Source organism: Silene latifolia, chromosome 11, assembly GCF_048544455.1.
Source record: "Silene latifolia isolate original U9 population chromosome 11, ASM4854445v1, whole genome shotgun sequence".
Classification (NCBI taxonomy): domain Eukaryota; kingdom Viridiplantae; phylum Streptophyta; class Magnoliopsida; order Caryophyllales; family Caryophyllaceae; genus Silene; species Silene latifolia.
Window position 1 is genome coordinate 147,979,562 of NC_133536.1, and position 22,296 is coordinate 148,001,857.

A 22,296-nucleotide genomic window follows, 5' to 3' on the forward strand; every position below is an offset into this window, starting at 1 on the left:
TGTAAGATATAAACCAACTCGATCCATCACAATAATAATTGCTTGCTTATAATTTGAGAATATGTTTGTATGATCAATTCCCATGAATCCCCTATGACCCCATGACACCCTAGTGCTTTTAATCAATTGTTTATATCCCTTTAAAATCATCTTGCTTGTTTACTTTTATTGCTATTTAGTTTAGTGATCTTCTCATCTCAACCCAAATCGTGACACCCCTAGACACCGCTACTTGCAATCGAAAATCCTACATCAATACCTGTCCCTTGGGATCCGACCTTTACTTGCCTCTTTACTAATAGTAGAGTTGTTTGTGAAGTTATAAATATTTTTTTGGTCTAGGTGCTCCTAACGACAAGTAACCGAAAAGTAAAACTCCGAGTGAGAAAATAAACACGACCAAAAATAGCGCTGTTGCCGGCGACGGTGTTAACTTGATTTGATTTTCTTAGATTGTTATTAGTTGTGTCTTTCTTTGCCTTGGGGAAGTAAAACTCCTCAAGGTTTGTTCTAATTATTTTCAAGTTGTTTGATATTTTGCATGTCTAGAAGATCACAAGGTAACTTGTTACCCATTGATCATGAAATTGAAAGGACTTTGACGAACAATAGAAGACTTGCTAGAGGTACTTTGAGAGGTATTGGTGGGGTTGTAGATATTCAACCAAACACTATTGAGTTCATCAACCCTTTTGCAAGAGAAGGTGAGGAGAACCCAACATAAAATCCAACACAAAATCAACCCACAATGCCTAAATTCTCATCACATTCCGTACCAACCGAGGAGAACCTACCCAATGGTACTCCCACACCACAACACTTGACCGGAAATTTTATTGCCAAATCCGCATTTATCCAATTAGTCGAAAAAAGCCAATTTGGGGGGATGCCTAGTGAAGACCCTCACTCTCATATGGAGACTTTTTGTGACTATTGTGATGCGATTTCACAAACCGGTGTGACTCAAGACCAAATTCGATGGGTCTTATTTCCTTTCTCTCTAATCGGCACCGCAAAACAATGGTTGAAAAGCCTTGATAAGGCTACTCTTGGAATTGACTCATGGAAGAAGTTGGCTCTAGCTTTCTACAAAAAATTCTACCCTCCGGAAAAGACTAACATGCTAAGAGCTCAAATTACGGGTTTTAAGCAAAGGGATGAAGAATCTTTGTATGAAGCTTGGGAGCGGTTCAAAGGAATTTGTCGCTCATGTCCTCATCATGGACTTAGCGAGTGGTTCTTGGTACAACAATTTTGGAACGGTCTTTATGAAGACTCAAGGAACATTCTCAACATGGGATCAAATGGAATGTTCACCGAAGTTGACGATAATCAAACTTGGAACAAGATTGAGGAAATGGCGGTCCATAACTCACAATATAGTAGACCTCGCAAGGCTACTAGAGGAAAGAACGAAGTGGACTCCATTACTCAATTGGGTGCTCAACTTAGTGCTCATATTGATACCATTAACTTGAAATTCGAAAAGGCTATGGCTAAACTTGAAGAAGCCTCAAAATCACCAAAGCATCATGTTAATGCCATGGTAGCATCTTCATCAATCCCAAGTGGGATATGTGAGAATTGTGGAACTTTGGGACATGACCAAAGTGAGTGTAGGGGAACTAATGAGCAAGTGAATGCTTTTCAAGCATACAAGAGTGGTACCCCTTATTCCAATTATTACAATGAAAACACCAAATTCCACCCAAATCTCTCATACAAAAGCCAAAATGTTCAAAACCCTCAACAAACATACACCCCACCTCCCATGAGAAGCCAAAATCAAAGACTCTTTTACAACCAAAACCAAGGTTACCAAAATCAAACTCCATACAATCAACAAAATAACCAAGGTTTCGATGTTCAAAAAGTGGTCCTCCAAATGCAAAAGAATCAACAAGAGTTTTTCACTCAAATGCAAAAGGATAGTCAAGCAAAGGACATCACCATCAACAACATCCTAGCCCACACAAAAATGTTGGAGACTCAATTGACCCAACTTGCATCTTCAAGTTCTCAAAGGCAAAAGGGGCAATTACCACCTCAAGGTAATCCCCCAAGACATGAAACGGTTAGTGCCATTCACTTGAGGAGTGGTACGAGATATGAGGGACCAAAGAAGCAAGCTGAGGATGAAGTTGTGGAAGCTAGTGACAAAGAAGAGGTTGTGCAAAACTCCAAGGAAGGAGAACCAACAAAAGAAGAAGTTTCAAAGAAAAGTGAAGAGAAGGCCAAGGAGAAAGAGCCCATCATGATTAGACTTCCATTCCCAAGTCGTCAAGCCAAGCCCAAATTTGATGACCAACTTGGGAAATTTATGGAAATTGTGAAGAATTTGGAAGTCTCAATTCCTTTCACGGAATTAATCAATCATGTGCTGGCCTATGCAAAGTATATGAAGGACATCCTTACGAAAAAGAAGTCGATCCGGAAGCTTAAAACTATCGCCTTCACTAAGGTGAGTAGTGCAATCCTTCAAGGGAGTTCACCTCCAAAACTTAAAGACCCGGGAAGTTTCTCAATACCGTGTACCATTGGCGACACCACGATCAACAAGGCTTTGTGTGATCTAGGAGCAAGCGTGAGTGTTATGCCATATTCGGTTAGTAAAAGGCTAGGGATGGGAGAGCTTAAATGTACCAACATCACACTCCAAATGGCCGATAGATCGACGAAGACACCGTCAGGGATATGGAAAGATGTTCCCGTGAGAGTTGGGAAATTTTTCATCCCGGTGGACTTTGTCATCGTTGACATGGAAGAAGACTCTAATATTCCGATCATTCTCGGTAGACCTTTCTTGTACACCGCGGGTGCGGTAAGAGATGTGAAGCACGGAGAGCTTACTCTAGAAGTGGGAGACGAGAGCATAACTTTCAATCTTGACAAGACCATGAGAGCTCCCCGTTTGCATGAACCATGCTTCATGGTTGATCACTATAGCCGGAAGGATGATAGGAAGAAGTCGGAATTCCAATGGAAAAAGAAAGTTGATGATGCTCCATTCAAAGAGCAAGAGAATAGCAACAAAGAGAGCTTGAAAAGCTCGCCCATGACAAGTGAAGAAGATGGCCTCATTGGCCAAGACAAGAAGGAAGGAGAGTTGTCTCTATCAACTCAAGAAATTTTTAATGATCAAGTGGACGAAATTTGCGGTCTTTGGGATGATGATTTCGAAGGGATATTCAATCTCTATATTGGTAATGCTATGAACCAAGACCATCATGAAGAACAACAAGTGAAAACACCGATTGAGGATCTTTATCATGACAATGAACAAGCCTTCGACTACTTCTTCAAGGTGTTGAGTAACATCAACAACACCTTGAACATGCCCCCTTGACATCTCACATTGGATGAGAGTTTGGTGGAGTCCTCCCTAAACCACCATTTGTAAATATTCTAACTCCCTAACTTGAATTTCAAATTTTTACATTGCATTTTTGTCATTTTTGGATTTATATTTTTGTACCTTGATCAAGATATTCATCATTTTGAGAGAAGTGAGGGAGGCACTTATGATTTTATTGATGTGTAGTGCTTTGACTTAGTGTGGGGATAGCAATTGCCTAGGCTATTCATGCCTTTGTAATGCCCCCACAATGAAGAACACAAGAATCGAAGGATAAAAATGATACGGGTTATGCAGTACCCACGGATGGACCTGAATCCGTGTGGACGGGGATGAATCCGAGCGTCTCATATGGTAATCCACTCGTCTTGATGAATCCGAGCGTCCTATACCACCAGACGCTCGTCTGCTAGAGCTGTGCAATTAAAGAAAATGGTCTGTCACAAAATCCGAGCGTCCCAGTGAGGAATCCGCTCGTCTGAAACAAGACGCTCGTCTTGCAGAGAAGACGCTCGTCTTTATGCTGTTGATTTTTAAAGAAATACCCTGTAACAGAATCCGAGCGTCTTTTAAGGAATCCGCTCGTCTCACATTGGGGAATCCGCTCGTCTTTGCACAAAGACGCTCGTCCCATAGCGTCTTTTCCTGAAGCAAATCGCGCAGAATCCGAGCGTCCCAGTCACCAATCCGCTCGTCCCTGCTGCTGTTTTTCAAAATTAACGGGCCTTTTAAACCCTTACTCCCTCATTCATTTTCATTTCTCCTTCATTCAAACACTACCCTCAACACAAAAAATCCAAAAACCCTCATCCTCCACATCAACAAAACAAGATTTCCTCAACCAAATTCAACAAAATCAAATCTAAACTTTCTCCCAACAACAATTAATCACTCCTTTTACAACAACAATCCATTCAAACACCAAAATCTTCAACCTTTGAGTTGATTTTTAAGATACAAAGCAACATCCTTTCATCTTAAATCGATTTGGGTATAACTAAAAATTGAAGATTTCAATCTTTCCTTGGTGTAATCAACAATGGCAAGAACAAAAGGAGGTAACAAGGCACCCCCAAAGAAGACACTTTCAAAAAGGCAACAAGCACTTCAAGCAAAACAATTGTCTAAGGCATTGTTAGTTCATGAGGCAAGGTTAGAGGTTCAACAAGGTCCCCCTATGGAAGCTACAACATCAACAGCTCCGGTCATTGAGCAATTATCTAATTATCCGGAGGTAATCTTCACTTCCGACTCTCATAGGGATAAATTTGTTCTCTTTGCTAAGAAGACCATTTTGCCTACAAAATTTATTTGTGAAGATGCTTTGACAAAGTTGGGTGTTCTTGAACAAACCAAAACCTTCTTTGAGGCCATGGGATTGGGTAAATTGTTTACCATGAAAGAATTGACATACCCCTCCCTCATATTGGAATTTTTGAGTTCCTTGAAAGTTACAAGGGTGGAAACTAGAACCCGCATCGAGTTTCGTCTTGCTAATGTGAGTAGACGAATCACTTTTAGTGAATTGAGTAAGATTTTGAGCCTTAGTGATACCCCGTACTATGAAAAGATCCCCGAAAAGTATGACCCCGCTCCTCTTTGGGAGGCAATCTTCGGAAGGAAATTTGTGCGCTTTCATGATTAACGTGCTCTATTTGTCCACCATCCGGGCATTAGAGTGTGGCACAAGGTCATTGGGAATACTTTGATAGCAAGAAACGGCACTAATCATCTTACCAAGCTCGATTTTGTTCTTCTTGAGTCAGCCTTGAACATAGGAAGGGAATATACTAAGCCATATAATGCTCTAAGACTTTTGGTTGAAAGATGGCTTAATGTCGATTGTGGTAAAGAGGGCACCGCTTTTATTGTGAATGGAGGACTAGTTACCTATTTGGCCAAGCACTTTGACCCAAACTTCAACAAAGACAACAACTATGTGGCGGTCAAAGGAGGCCATCTCATTGATATGGACACCATGATTCACAAGTTTACATGGGTCAAACATGCTCCTCTTGACACCAAATATGGGTGGTTAACCAAAGAAGCTAGGTCCTTCACTTTGCCTTCAAAGATTTGCCGATTGAGTGTTCACCGACCCAACTACCTTCTTCCACTCTCCGAGGAGACCGAGTACATTATTCGACAACAAAGAGGCGAGATTGAAGAGGCCTCCTCCTCCATTGTCACATCACCCTACCCATTTGAGTATCACGAGTTCCAACCAAAGGATGTCGAGGTAGGAAATGATTACTTGACTCTACTCATAAGGGAAATGCACAAGCAAGCTTACAATGATAGAGTGGATTCTTACAAGGCCCAACATCCGCCCCTCCTACATGAAGCTCGGCAAGGACTTCTTGACCCATCATGTCCTTTGCCTAGTTGGGCGGATAGGGAAGTTTTCTTTCCTAGCACCTCTAGTGGTGGAAGACCGGGTGGAGAGGAGATTGTTGATTAGGGTGTTGATGAAGAAGGTGAAGAACAAGAGGTTCAAGAGAATGTTGAAGAAGAAGAAGCTCAAGATGAGGAAGGAGAAGAAAGTGAGGAAGAGCAAGGAAGTGAAAATGGAAGTGGAGATGATTCCACTTCTATGGAGGAAGATGATGATAATGAAGATATGATGGAGGATTAGCAAACCTTGGAGGCTCCTACACTCTTTCGCCCCTCTCATGGTTTGTCTACTTCTTTTGTTTTCTTTATTGTATTTTGATCATTTGTTGTGGAGTCCTAGCAACATGGAGGACTAGCACCTTGGCCCCATTAAGGTGCTCTTTTTATTGTTCTCATTTGAAAAATCCAAAATAACAATTTGTAGTTTCATACATTGCATTCCGTGTGCATGAACTACCCCGAAATTCAAGACATTAGAAATAATGTCTATTTTGGTTTGGGGAAGTACATGCATACGCATCGGGAGGTAATCTAAATTACGCTCTCCGCCATAACAAAAACTCATGCATCATGTAGTGTATCTTAGTATAGTTTGCATTTAGTTTAGAAATCATGCATCATGCTTGCATATTTTCCTATCGTATTGGCCATTGAGGACAATGCCCATACTAGTGTGGGGATGGGAAATTCTAACTTGACTTTTATTCAAAAATCCAAAAAAAATCAAAAAATTTCGAAAAATCCAAAAAGTTGAAAAATTGAAAATCCAAAAACATGTTCATTTCCTTTGTAGTGTAGTCTTGTAAATATTGTTGTATATATTGTGTTTGTTCATCCTTGTTCACATTGATCGACTACGCCACATCCGAGACATGAGGATATAGAAGACCGCATGGTATGATCTTTCCAATCTCCTTTTTCCTCTTTATGTTAATAACTATGTGGTTTTATTTTGATTGATGCGGTATAAACAATGTGAATTTAGGACTTGCATTTAGATTATTTGGCATATTAGTTGGTAGAAGCATATGCATTAGGATGTATATATGTTAGTTGCATCATGGCATGTAGTTTGCATGTTAGAAAAATTTTGTGAAACCGCCTACTTGGGAAGCTTGACAAGTGTATATAGGCCCTAGTAGATGCTTTTTCTTCTTAAGACTTTGCTTGTTAGAATACTTGTAAAACACCCTAGGATGTGTCATACTAGTATCCTTTGACCCATGGATTAAGGCCTAGTCAAGAGTACCTTATGGTGTGATAACTCCTTGGCTACCGTTTATTCCAAGGTGACCCTTGAAACCATGCAACCATCATTCATCCATGTTCTACCATACATTTTTGTCATCAAAGGGAATGGGCACAAAAAGAAATTGTTCAAATTTGAGTTCAAGAAATGAAATGAAAAGAAAAAGTTTGCAAAATGAATCAAATGAAAAGAGGAGCAAAAAAATAGACTCCTAAAGCTTCAAATATAAGGCACCCTCACTACATATGGGGTGACTTTGAAAATGTTCAAAAGAAAATGCAAAAAGTTGAAAAAGTTGTCAAGTATTGAATTGCCAAAAATCAAAAGAAATGGCAAGAAATTGTTCTCAAATGTTATATGCCACAAGAAATTAGGGGGAAAAACAAACAAGAAAAGCAAACTCCCAAATGAAACTCAAGTACTATCGATCCCTTCATCCATCGTATCCATTTTTGTGCATGGTAGAGAGGGGACGACCCTTCTTCTTGTCTAGGCAAAAAGGGGAATTCCGCGATCCTCCAGTGTTTCTAACGCCATAGGGAGTCTACTCTTGACAAAAGCATTTAACGATTGAGAACAAAGGTACCCTAGCTTGACACAACTCGGAGGTGATTTATTGGTATCCTTCTAGGCTTAGTAGTTTGAAGAAATTGCATCTATGAGGGAGTGTGTACCCTTGAATTGCTTCCCTTGTAGATAATTTTCGCCACTTAGATGAGGAAAGTGGCTATTATTTTGTAGATGCATCCATTACTTGATTTTGTGTGCTTTAATGTTTGGATGTGTCGCCATTTTGGCAAGACCCACCTTGCCTTGCAAGAAGGCATCCTACCTCATGTTTGTCTTGTTATGAGTTGAAGGGGCGGAGTGAGACCCGCTAATTGTCTCATATCGGCTATGCTATTAGGTTAGTTTAAATAACGGTCCTAGTTTAGTCACCTATTTACTCGGGACGAGCAAAGGTTCGGTTTGGGGATATTTGATGTGACCATTATTTGAGCATATTTACTCCCCGAATTAGCCTCGTTCCTATGATTTTTAGTGCATAATTGGGTCATTTACTATCTTTAGTCCTTTGTTTTGCATATTCTTTGAGGTTTTGTTTCCTTGGTAGGAGAGGAGTGCAAACCTTGCATTTTCATGGCAAAATAGAGCTAAATTGATCGAATCTAATGACCAAGCATCAAAGAGAAGACAAGACTAGAAGGCCTTTGTACATACTATAGTAGAATGGGCAATGATGAAGAAATCCTTGCATCCCCGACTAAATCCCGGAGGATTATTGGAAGAAGAAAAGAAGAAAAGGGAGCTGTGAGACAATCCGCCCGTCCACCCAAAGAAGACGCTCGTCCAACACCAGCAGAATCCGAGGGGCTTGACCCTCGGGACGCTCGTCCAAGACGGCCAGAATCCGAGCGTCCGGCCAAGCAATCCGCTCGTCCAGCAGCCAGGCAATCCGCTCATCCCGACACCTTGGACGCTCGGATTCCCTTACAGCCCCATACGTCCTTTCTTCATGCACCATGAAAGATGCGCATATTTATGAAAGATCGGCAAAAAGGAGACTGGCATCTCTTTTGAGAGGAGCGATTCCTCAAGGACTTAATCGTCATTTAAGCCCTTAGTACACCCTAATTTGTGTACCTAATCCCCACTATAAATACCCCATTAGTCTAATTAGACAATCATGTTCTTCATATCAATCCTTAGTGTAGTTTATATCATTCTAATCTCTTCTTAATCTTGTAATCAACTTTTAATCAAATATTAATACAAATCTCATTTCCTTAATCTCTCTTTTGTTCATCTTTTATTTTGGCTAATTGAAGATTATTTGGGTTATTATTGGGAGATTGACAACCTTCCAATCAATCATCAAGTACTTCTATTATTCTTTGCTTTATTATTGGAATTATTAGTAGGTATAATCCTATTAATCCTTTTTTAATTATTGTTAATCCTCTTCATTTATTCATCATGTCTTGCTTTGTTAATGTGATTGACAATCTTGTTAACATGCTAAACTTGATAATGAGTGAGTAGTTTCCTTAACTAGGGTTAATGGGTAATTAGGGGAAAACAACATGGGGAATGATTCATGCTTAAATTAATATGTTTTCATAGTTTATTTGCTTGCTTGTTGTGATCTCAACTTATGCACATGTTATGTTTGATGAAATGTGAGCCTATGAATCCTTGCATTTTTTACCCATCACTTACCTTTTCAATGAGACTTGTAAGATATAAACCAACTCGAGTCTCATTAGATCATGCATATAGTTGAGTAGGGAGGATTAAGTCGACTTGTAGGTGTTGTACAATCTAATCGATTAGGCTCCGGGACCCAAACCTTCCTAAGATTGTAAGATATAAACCAACTCGATCCATCACAACAATAATTGCTTGCTTATAATTTGAGAATATGTTTGTATGATCAATTCCCATGAATCCCTTATGACCCCATGACACCCTAGTGCTTTTAATCAATTGTTTACATCCCTTTTTAATCATCTTGCTTGTTTACTTTTATTGCTATTTAGTTTAGTGATCTTCTCATCTCAACCCAAATCGTGACACCCCTAGACACCGCTACTTGAAATAAAAAATCCTACATCAATACCCGTCTCTTGGGATCCGACCTTTACTTGCCTCTTTACTAATAGTAGAGTTGTTTGTGAAGTTATAAATATTGTTTTGGTCTAGGTGCTCCTAACGACAAGTAACCGAAAAGTAAAACTCCGAGTGAGAAAATAAACCCGACCACCGAGCGTCCCGACGCAGAACCCGCTCGTCTCCCTGCGTCTTATTTTCCAGATTTTCGCCAATTAAAATCTTCCCCACCATACAATTTTTGACACCTCATCCTTCCTTCCACTTATAATATAACCCCCCCCCCCTTCTCTCTCTCTCTCTCTCTCTCTCTCTCTCTCTCTCTCTCTCTCTCTCTCTCTCTCTCTCTCTCTCTCTCATGACTCCAAATCATATATCAAGCACTCATTCACCCAACAAAAATAAAAACCCCCAAAATCTAGGGTTTCAAAAAGATTCACAAGAAGATCTAATTCACAAAGAGCATCCCCATATTTCAGCAAGTCGAAATTCCAAATCTACATCCAAGAATGGGACCAAGAGGATCATTATCTAGAGAAAGAAGAAGACCAAGGGTAAGAGGAAGCTCATCTACTTCTCACATCAACACTTTAAGAAAAGAACATGAGGAGATAGTTGACCTCACCAAGCTTGATGAATTTTCCAACATAGAGTTTGTCAACGATGTTCAAAGGCTCGTTTTCCACCGACTACTTTGTAAGAATATTCTTCCTACCAAATTCATGTGCCATAAAACCTTGAGAAAACTTGGAATCTATCACCAAACGGAAGCTCTCTTCGAGTTATTTGGTCTTTCTACTTTATTCCATATGCATGAACGAACCTATCGGTCTCTTGTCCTTGAGTTCTTGAGTTTCTTGAAGATTACCACTTTGAACAAGACAATTTGTGTAGAGTTTAGATTGGAAAATGTAACAAGGATGATGACTCTTGTAGAGTTTGCAAATGTGCTCGGTCACTACTACAAATTTAGGCAACTACAACGCCCCTTTAACAACGATTATTCACGAAAATCACAATAGACGTTGTAGAATGTATGGCGCGAATTTTACTAAAATCAATTACAACGGGTATAGTTATAAAAACCGTTGTTATTATTTTTAACAACGGGTCACACATGCGGAACCGTTGTTAATAATTTGGCGCAAAATTGGCGCAAAGTTAGTGAAAAGTAATCACAACGGTTACTTTTGAAACCCGTTGTTAAAACATATTTGACAACGGGTGTTTTTTACAACCGTTGTTAAAACATATTTCACAACGGTTGTTGTTTAATAACCGTTGTCAATACCTTCCATACTATAAACCACACAAACAGAAGTCTGCTGCAGCCACAAAACACAACCCTTAATACACAAACACAAACACAGCAGACAAACAAACACAAAACACATACACACTCTCTTTCTCTCTTTCTCTATTTCTCTCTTTCTCATCGTCGCTTTATCTTCTCGCCGTCATTGTGATTTCATCGTCTATTACGTTCGTATTTATCGTAAATCTCGCCGTCACTGTCATCGTCATTATTTTCTTTTTCTATTTATTTCTTTTGCATATATGTGTTTTTATCGACCATTATGTTATTTGTTTAAGTATTGTTCGCATAATTAGTTACTAAAACAATGAAGAAGCAAGATGAAGAAGTAAGATAAACATAATTAATATATATATATATATATATTTATAAATACATAAATTAAAAAAAAAAAAATTACATATGTAAAAATGCAATTCTTATATTTTCATGGAGGATCTTATTGTGCTCTATCGTATCCATCCTCTCCTCCTTGGCTATTTGGAGGTTCCGTTCAGCCATTGCTATATCGTCATATAGCCGCAATCGCTGCGCTGCTCCGTCAAGCCATCTTCTTTGGCGTGCTTGATGCGGATCGAGCTTCCGCAAGGTAGCTCCTGAAACTTTCCTCAATATGGAGGAACCGGCGGATGAAGTTGTTGTTGTTCTCGATCATGGTAAGAGTCTTTAGGATGAAATCATTCATTTTCTTAGAGTTTTTGAGTTTGATTTGAAAGATTAAGTAGAGTTTGTTTTAACAGTTAGAGTTTGGAGATGAATATATGAGATAATGGAAATGTTAGTTGAGATATGCAATGTATTTATACTAAGCAATGTGTGGGTTGAGTTAATTGCTTTTTAATTAATATATATGTTAGGAAGTTGTGCCATAATCATCATCATCTCTCTCAATAATGCTGCTTCAAATCCTATTACTAACCCTTCTCATTCCATATTATCCGTTCATATGTACAAAGAATGTCGGTAATAATGCATGCATTGGAATTCTAACAGTAGTAATTATGCATGCATCTAGTAATATTTAATTTTTTTTTTTTTTTTTTTTTTTTAAGAACAAACAACAACGGTTATTTTAAAACAACCCGTTGTCTTTAGTTATAACAACGGTTTTGTATATTACAACCCGTTGTTATAACTTTCCCCCCAAAATTGAGTCACACTTTCCACAACGGGTTTTTATACATAAAACCGTGGTTAATAGTTTTAACAACGGTTTCCTTAAGTAAACCAATCGTTGTTAAAACCTTCTACAACAGACGCTTTAACAACGTCCGCTTTTTTATATAACAACGGTTTTTGACCGTTGTTATAGCCTGTATCTGTAGTAGTGGGTCTAGATGTTTCGCCTACCCGAACAACAAGACCAAAGAAGTATAATGTAGCACCATTATGGAGAGCCATGACGAGACGAGATTTTTCATATATTAAGGAATGTTTGGCCTTTCACATCCAAAACCCCATCCTAAGGCTAACTTACCGATTCTTATCCGGAACTATTCTTGCACGCCGAGATCCGGCGATAGTGAATGAGCTAGATATCATATTTATGGAATCATATCTTGAGATCCAAGGGAGAAGTGGATATCATTTCAATGCACCGCTTGTTCTCCTAGAGAAATGGGCAAAATTTCGAAATGGGGATGATGATGGTATGAAGCATATTGTCAATGGAGAACTCATCACAAGACTTGCAAAGCACTTCAATCCAAGGTTTCATGAAAACAATGAGTATACTCCACTTCCGGGAAATACGAGAATCAATGAGGAGCTAATTCTTATTCAACACCATTGGATAACCCATGAGGGTCATGAGAAGAGGATCAAATGGATCACCAAGGGAAGCAACCCTATTTATCTACCAATGAATGGTTTGCCAAGAATTTCACCAAGAAGAGACCCTCTTTCTCCAATCTCATCTTATCTCGTCCCCACAAACCCAAATCAAGCCAATCAAGCACCACCTCCAACACAACAACATGAGCAGCCAAGAAATGAAAATGAGAAGATTGTGATACCACCATATCCCTTCCAATATCAACCATACAATCACCCTAATCCCTTCATCCTTCCTCGAGATGATTTCGTGACGGGGATCCTTGAAGATTTGCACCTCCGCCAATATGAGGCCAATGTGGATAACTACTATGCTTTATATCCACAATTTCACCGTTTGGCTCAACAAGGTATTATTAGTGAAGAGGGAATGTTTCTCTCTTGGGCTCAAATGAATATTCTCTTCCCAAACTCAGCAAGGGCTAATGAAGGAGCAAATGTTCAAGAGGGTGAAGGGAGTGACAAGTCAAATGGTGGAGACACGGTGGAGCTTGATAGTGAGGGTGATGAATTCATGGATTTCAATGGAAGCGATACATCAAGAGGAGCTTCGGATAGCGACTTGGAAGGGGATGATGGCGATCTTTAAAGAACACCTCATGGCTAGATGGAGCGAGCAAGAGGCACCCATCAAGGCTCGAGTGAAGTTTCTTTTATTCCCTTTATTTTTCTTTTAATTTTCCATGACAAGAATTTCGTGTTTTGATAACTTGTTGTATAGTATTTGTTCCACGTTTGTGGAGTCCTAGCAACATTGGAGGACTAACACCTTGGTTCCATTGAAGTGTTCATTTTTATTGTTCCCAACTTTCAAAATCCAAAATGACAAATTTTAGTTTCATGCATTGCATTTTATGTGCATGAACTCCCCCAAAAAGTTTGACATTAGAAATAGTGTCTATTTTGGTTTGGGGAAGTTTATGCATATGCATTGAGAGCTAATCTAAATTATGCTCTCCACCATAACAAAAACACATGCATCATGTAGTGTAGTTTAGTATAGTTTGCATTTAGTTTAGAAATCATGCATATTCATATAAATTGCATAATTTCGTATCGTATTGACCATTGAGGACAATGCCCATACTAGTGTGGGGATGGGAAATTCTAACATGACTTCTAAAAGAAAATCCAAAAAAATTTAAAAATCCAAAAACAAGTTCATTTCCTTTGTAGTGTAGTCTTGTATATATTGTTTGTATATATTGTGTTTGTTCATCCTTGTCCACATTGATTGACTACGCCACATCCGAGACATGAGGATATTGAAGACCGCATGGTATGATCTTTCCAATCTCCTTTTTCCTCTTTATGTTAATGACTATGTGGCTTTATTTTGATTGATGCGGTAAAAACAATGTGAATTTAGGATTGCATTTACATTATTTGGCATATTAGTTGGTAGAAGCATATGCATTAGGATGTATAAATGTTAGTTGCATCATGGCTGTAGTTTGCATGTTAGAAAAATTTTGCGAAACCGTCTATTTGGAAAACTTGACAAGTGTATATAGGCCCTTGTAGATGATTTTTCTTCTTAAGACTTTATTTGTTAGAATACTTGTAAAACACCCTAGGATGTGTCATACTAGTATCCTTTGACCCATGGATTAAGGCCTAGTCAAGAGTACCTTGTGGTGTGATAACTCCTTGGCTACCGTTTATTCCAAGGTGACCCTTGAAACCATGCATCTATCATCCATGTTCTACCATATTTTTGTCATCAAAGGAAATGAGCACAAAAATTGTTCAAAATTTGAGTTCAAGAATTGAAATGAAAAGTGAAAAAGTTTGCAATTGCATCGAAAGAAAAGAGTAACAAAAATAAAAACTCATATGCTTCAAATATAAGGCACCCTCATTACAAATGGAGTGACTTTGAAAATGTTCAAAAGAAATGCAAAGAAAAGTTGAAATTGTCAAGTATTGAAATGCCAAACATCAAAAGAAATGGCAAAAAGAAAGTGTTCTCAAATGTTATATGCCACAAGAAATTGGGGGGAAAACAACAACAAAAGCAAACTCCAAAATGAAACTCAAATACTATTGATGCCTTTTCCATCATACCCATTTTTGTGCATGGTAGAGAGGGGACGACCCATCTTCTTGTCTAGGCAAAAAGGGAAATTTCGCGATCCTCCAGTGTTTCTAACGCCATAGGGAGTCTACTCTTGACGAAAGCATTTAACGATTGAGGACAAAGGTACCCTAGCTTGACACAAATTGGAGGTGATTTATTGGTATCCTTTTAGGCTTAGTAGTTTGAAGAGACCATATCTATGAAGGAGTGTGTACCCTTGAATTGCTTCCCCTTTAGATAATTTCCGCCACTTAGATGAGGAAAGTGGTTATTCTTTTGTAGATGCATCCATTACTTGATTTTGTGTGCTTTAATGCTTGGATGTGTCGCCATTTTGGCAAGCCCCACCTTGCCTTGCAAGAAAGCATCCTACCTCATGGTTGTCTTGTTTTGAATTGAAGAGGCGGAGTGAGACCCGCTAATTGTCTCATATCGGCTATATTAGTAGGTTAGTTTAAATGAGGGTCCTAGTTTTGTCACCTCTTTACTCGGGACGAGCAAAGGTTCGGTTTGAAGATATTTGATGTGACCAATATTTGAGCATATTTAGTCTCCGAATTAGCCTCGTTCCTATGCTTTTTAGTGCATAATTGGGTCATTTACTATCTTTAGTCCTTTGTTTTGCATATTCTTTGAGGTTTTGTTTCCTTGGTAGGAGAGGAGTGCAAACCTTGCATTTTCATGGCAAAATAGAACTAAATTGATCGAATCTAATGACCAAACATCAAAGTGAAGACAAGACTAGAAGGCCTATGTAAATAATGTAGTAGATGGGCAATGATGAAGAATATCCTTACATCTCTAACAAGATCCTTGAGGATTGTTGGAAGAAGAAAAGAGGAAGAAGCTTGCTGGACTACAATCCGCCCGTCCTAGCCTCGAGACGCTCGTCCAAGACCTCCACATTCCGAGCGTCCCACCACCCTGTCCGCTCGTCCTGCACCACCACAATCCGCTCGTCCCGACCCCTTGGCCGCTCGGATTACTACCCAGTACAGCACGTCTCTTCCTTGTTCCACTCGGGATGCGCATATTTCTGAAAAACTAGCAAAAAGGAGACTAGCATCTTCCTTCGAGAGGAGCATTTCCTCAACTTTTCTTAAGGGTCTTAATCGTCATTTAAGCCCTTAGTAACCCTAATTTATATTCCTAATCCTCACTATAAATACCCCATTGTACTAATTAGATTATAAATCAATCCTTAATATTATTTATGTTCTTCCTAATCTCATTTTAATCTTGTAATCAACTTTTAATTAAGCATTAATACAAATCTCATTTCCTTAATTTCTCTATTGTTCATCCTTTATTTTGGGTAATTGAAGATTATTTGGGGTTTATTTGGAGGATTGACAACCTTCCACTCATTCATCAAGTACTTCTATTATTCTTTGCTTATTATTTTGGAATCATCATTAGGTATAATTCTCTTAATCCCTTTTTAATTATTGTTAATCATCTTCATTTATTCATCATGTTTTGCTTTGTTAATATGATTGACAACCTTGTTAGCATGTTAAACTTGATAATGAGTGAGTAGTTTCCTTAACTAGGGTTAATGGGGAATTAGGGGAAACCAACATGGGGATTGATTCATGCTTAATCTAATATGCTTTCATAATTAATTTGTTTGCTTGTTGTGATTTCAACTTATGCACATGTTATGTTTGATGAAATGCGAGCCTATGAATCCTTGCATTTTTTACCCATCACTTATCTTTTCAATGAGACTTGTAAGACATAAACCAACTCGAGTCTCATTAGACCATGCATATTGTTGGATAGGGAGGACTAAGTCGACTTGTAGGTGTTGTACAATCTAATCGATTCGGCTCCGGGACCCAAACCTTCCTAGGGATTGTAAGATATACACTAACTCGATCCCATCACAACAATAATTGCTTGCATCTAGTTGAAAACATGTTTGTATGATCAAATCCCATGAATCCCCTATGAACCCATGATACCCTAGTGCTTTTAATAAATTGTTTACATCTCATTTTAATCATCTTGCTTGTTTATTTACATTGTTATTTAGTTTAGTGGTCTTCTTATCTCAACCCAAATTGTGACACCCTTAGACACCACTACTTGCAATCGAAAATCCTACATCAATACCCGTCCCTTGGGATCCGACCTTTACTTACCTCTTTACTAATATTAGAGTAGTTTGTGAAGTTATAAATATTGCTTTGGTCTAGGTGCGCCTAACGACAAGTAACCGAAAAATAGTCTCAACCCCGACCAGTCTGCATTTTGCATTTGTTTTTGCATTCACGTTTACTTTTCTGCATGCATTTGTATTTATTTCAAAAATTCATCAAAAATCCAAAAAATTAGAAAAATTTCAAAAATTCATAAAATATTCACGTTTCATTTTGCATATAGGTTGAGTCGGAACGGTAGATTTTCATGATGAAATTGCACTTTAACTTGTCATATTACTTAAGTCTTGCATCTTATTGACAGTTATTAGTTTAGTCATGCGCATATTTACGAGTTAATGTTGAAAATATAGCTGACTGTGTAGACTTGACCTGATAAATTGGCAACCTACTTTACAATTTCTGAGTTTTAAAGCCATATAACTGGTGTCATTCATGACCAGTTCATGTAGGAATTGAGAGTAGTACTCCTTGCATAGCATGTTCATCACTTTTGCACTTTTATGAAATTCGATTGCTTGTTGCTTGCATACATTCGGGTTTGTGGTCGGTGTCACATGCAGGGAGGTGCTTAAAATTTCCCCCCTTCTTTCATTTTCACCCATTTAGCTCCACATTAGCCAAAAATAGCCTTTTTGACCCATTAGCTACACCCAAATTAAGCCTGCCTGTCAAGCTAGTTTAGTGTAATTTTTGTGGTATATTTTTATTGCTGCTAGTTGATTTGTTCTCATTTATATGGAGTTGGTAGAAAAGAAAGAAACGTGGTTAGGAAAATGTGAAAAGCATGAAAAAGAAAAAAAAAAGAGAAAAAATAAAATGAAAAAACGAGAATCACAGGGAAAAAGAAAGAAAGAAAAGAAAGAAGAAAAGTTGAATTTGAAATGAAAAGAGACCGTATTAAAAAAGGGAAGTTTGTGACGGTCTACTCCTCCATTCTTATTTGTATCTTTTTGAGGAGATTGTGCATTGTACTGGGTAGTGAGTTTTGTGCCGATGGAAGGGCGTGTTTGTGCTTGATTTCTAGACATCTGAGAATTGGATAGTCGTAATTGGTCCTGTTTAGGTGCTAGCTTGACGCTTTACCTCCGTATTTCCATAATTTGTTTTGCCATTTCTTACCTATAACCTCACTTTCCCATATCTTTTGTAAGCCCTCGGCTGTGATGGACATTGTTGGTTGGAATGTATGTACGGCACTTGAATCGTCTATCATTTTTGTTGCATGCATGTTATGTAGGTCGCAGTTTAGGTGAGTGACTGTCTTCTCTTCCTCTCTTACATATATACTTTCACCCTTTGCTTTATGAGAGAAGAGTGGCCCGTGAGAGTCCGATTTTGATGGTCTTGCAAGGTCGACAGGTCAGCTTAATTATAGACATCATACAACTCGTTTGCGTATTGACTGCTGTAGCTATGACTGTTAATTTTTGATTGCATTAAATTGGTTTAAGTGGACAAGTTATAGCTAGCTCTGAGTTTTCATATCCGTTCCATTAGTTTGCATTTAGTTTACTCGAGGACGAGTAAAGGTTTGGTTTGGGGAGATTTGATACGTGCAATTTATATAGACTTTTTAGCCTCTTATTGCACGCATTTCTATGCCTTTTTGTATCGCTTTGTATTGCAAAATGCCCCGAATTGGCTACTTTGGTTTGTTTTGTCTTAATTTCAGAAATGGACCCGAAAGTAGTGGAATCGTTCCTTATTCGTCCCATTTAGCATGCATTGTAAGGAGACGGAGATCTTAGAGCAGAGGTCGTACCTCGGGATGCGTGAAGGGAGGTCAATGGAAGCTGCCAAGACGAGATGAAGGCTGTTTTCAGTGGAAAACACTCGATCGGAATGTTGTGGAAGTCGATCGAGTACTTTGGCAGATATTAGAGGTCGATCGAGTAGTTCTTTATACTCGATCGAAATGAGCTTTATTGAGAATGTTCGATCGAGAGGACTTTCTGTTCGATCGAACAGTTTGGCTGAAGATTTCCTCGATCGAGTGGTCTGAAATGACTCTATCGAGTAGTTTGCTAGTTTACACGGGCTATCTAATCCGTGTTAGGTTTATTTTGTTAATAATTTCGCTCTCCTATATAAGGAAGTGATTATTAGGTCTAAAACAACTTTTACACACTTCTTAATCTCTGAACTTCTCTTAATCACATACTTTTGCTCTTAATTACGGTGGATTGTTCTTTACGCCGGATTTATTTTGGATTGTAATCTTTTCTTTCTCTTAATCTTAATCTTAATACTTTGCTTGTTTTTATTTCTTGTTCTCTTATTGTTATTCTTGTTCTTGTTTAGTTTATGCTCATTTATTATTCCTTCATTATGTCTCTAGTTAGTATGCTTATTGTTATTATTGTTGATCACATTAAGAACATGAGTAGCTAATCTCCCTATGTTAGGATTAGGGGATCCATGGTAGAATTGTGACGATGTAGTTAATAGAGTAGATGCTTTACTTGTGAGAATCTGTCACCATAGCAATATAACTGTAACATATTTAGTTGATTGCGCGCTTCTAAATAACATTAATTTGGTTAACTTTGTTCCTGGATCGGAAGATTGGAATAAACAGACCTGCTATGAACAGTAGACTACTGTGATACTACGAGTGTTTTAAGTTATTTTGTGATACCTTGTTATAAGATTGGCATGGTTGATAATCGTAAAATACATAATTGTGTTGGATGGTGCTTAGTTATGAGAATGTCTATGTGTGATGTGGTGGTAGTTGTGGGCGAACTTCGGGACGAAGTTCATTTTAAGAGGGGAAGACTGTAATATTCCGTATTTTAATAATAATTTATAAGAATAATTTATGTAATTTAATGAGTGATTAAATGACATTTCTAATAATAAATACGAGTAAGACGTTAATTAAATAATAAATTAATAGTTCAAGTCGGGAATTGGGTTTGGCTAATATTTGTGCTTTGGGCCGTGTGCTATTATTATATGGGCCGAAACTTATTAAATTGGTACGAGTGTAATCGGGATTTATATCGGGAAATTTATAATAATATAATAAGGAGATAATAATATATAAAGGTAATTATAATTATAATAATAATAATAATAATAAAGTTATGGCAATAATAAATTAGTAAGTATTATATGAGGAAATCCTAGTTATGGTAAGGTTAATAATATGTGATAATAATAATGATATAATTATAATGACAATTCCTATACTAACTAGAATAAGGTAAGTTACATAGTTTCCTAATTGACCTCGTATTCCTAAATCTTACACTATAAATACCACCTTAAATCTGAGAAATAATTCATAAATTAAAAGAAGAAGCTTTAGGAGAAGGAAGAAGAAGGAATTAACATAAATCAATTAATCAACTCGAGGTAATTATTCATCTTAAATCGGTTTATATTCTTTTCATGCAAGCATCTTTAGATCGATAGTATGACTTTTATAGACCACCATAGGACTCGGGAATTGGACCTATAGCAACCTTGGACTGCAAAGTTTCTGACCTGACAATTGGTGAAGCGCGTTGACCTTGTTAGGGTGGCTTTTTGGGCGGTTGAAAGACGGCTGGTCAGAGGGGATTTCGGATTGGTGTCGTGGGTTTGGGGTGGTTATTTAACCCACTAATTGGACACGGCCTGGCCTGGGGTTTGGGTGGTTGGTATTGTCGACAGGAGGCGGTTGTAGTGGTGGTGTTGGGGTGGTCAGGGATGGTGGTTTGTGCGGTGGTGACGGAAAACAGGGGATAACCCGTGTTCTGGGCAGGAGGTTTTCGGGGGCGTTTTGGTGGTTGTAGGAGGTCTGGGTTGGGGTGGTTTTGGGTGGCTTTTTGGTGAGTTGATTAGTGGTTGTAGGTGGCGGTGAAGGTGGTGTTAGGTGGTGGTTATGGGCGGGTTTTATGGGGGTGTCAGGTGAGTGTTGTTGGTGTCGGGTGGATTAGGGCGTGTTTTTGAGGGTGGCTGGTGGCGGTTAAGCTGGTGGTTGGGGGATGGTTGGATGGTTCGTGGTGTAGGGATGAGGTAGGTAGGTTAGGTGGTGGTCGTGGTGGCTTGTGGTGTCGGGTTTGGTGGGTTTTATAAGGGGTGTTGGTCACGGTTTATAAACCGTGTATAGGGTGGTGTGTGTTTGTGTTGTGACGAGTTTTAATTGTTTAATTAGTTCGGGTGAGTCGGGTTCGTAATTGAATCGGTTTTTAGTTATCATAAACCTTTAATAATTATAATAAATAATTAATTTGAATAATTAAATAAAAGGAATAAATAAATGAATAAATAAGTAAAGTTAGTAATTATAATTGTTGTAATTGTTATTATTATATAGGTGACGGAAATTGTGAAGAGTTTATAATCGAATTTGTTCGCTTTAATTATTGGATTGCGTAATTGGAGTGCTTGCTTGCCAGGTAGGGATAATCCTACTCAACTCGACTTTTAATTATCTATGTTTGGTATGGCGGATTACTTACGTTAAAATTAATTGATCGTATATGAATTGTGTTGGTTGATATTATCGTAATTGTTGGAAGGGAGAATTATGTTGCATATATTGATTGATCATATCGTAATTGTTTGGAGGGTGAATTATATTGATTTGTGTTGGCTAATATTAATAGTATTGATGAGGTGATTTGAATTGCTATCGTTGGTTGGAATGTGATTATTGTGAAAAGCTGTGCGACAGTCAGTTGTACGTTGTTGATGGAGTTTGTACACTGGGGTGATGGTAATATGTACGTTGTGAGGGAGGGGTACTATTACATATTGGCGGTACGTTGTTAAGGGAGGGGTACCAAAGTAACGTGAGCACGTTGTCAAGGGAGTTGTGCTAAGTAAGGGAAAGGAGCACGTTGTCAGGGGGTTGTGCAATGAAAGTGAATTGAATTGGATTGATAATTGTATGTTCTTGTTGTTTAGTCTTATTCCTATTCAACCATTGGTTGACGTGTTTGCTTCTGTGTCAAAATAAAATTGATGCCTGCTTTAATTGATGGCATCCTGTGGTGAACCATTTAATATTTCCGGTTAAATGGGGAGCAGATTTAAATAGCAGGTTTTGAGTTAGCTGGATATGGGGAGCTTGGGCGTGTGAGCTTTCGGACCTGCAGGAGTCTAGATCACAAATGTAGTTATATCACTTATTTAATTTCCGTTGAGAGTTGTATTTATTTTTACATTAAGTTCTAGTTGATTAAAAATTGTAAGACATATATAATCACTAAAGTTTTTATTTAAAGTACTTTGGTGAGTTGGACTTTGTCATCTACTACCTCGGGAAACCGAGATGGTAACGCTCTCATTTACTTGGGA

At 38.3% G+C, this 22,296-nt stretch overlaps 1 non-coding gene across 1 annotated transcript; it reads right to left on the minus strand.

The window, feature by feature from the left end:
• Positions 1 to 1,120: 1,120 nt before the first annotated feature.
• Positions 1,121 to 1,227, minus strand: LOC141616302 (small nucleolar RNA R71). Its single transcript, XR_012530658.1, has one exon. It is a non-coding gene; the product is annotated as a small nucleolar RNA R71 (small nucleolar RNA).
• Between the last annotated feature and the right edge of the window lie 21,069 nt (positions 1,228 to 22,296).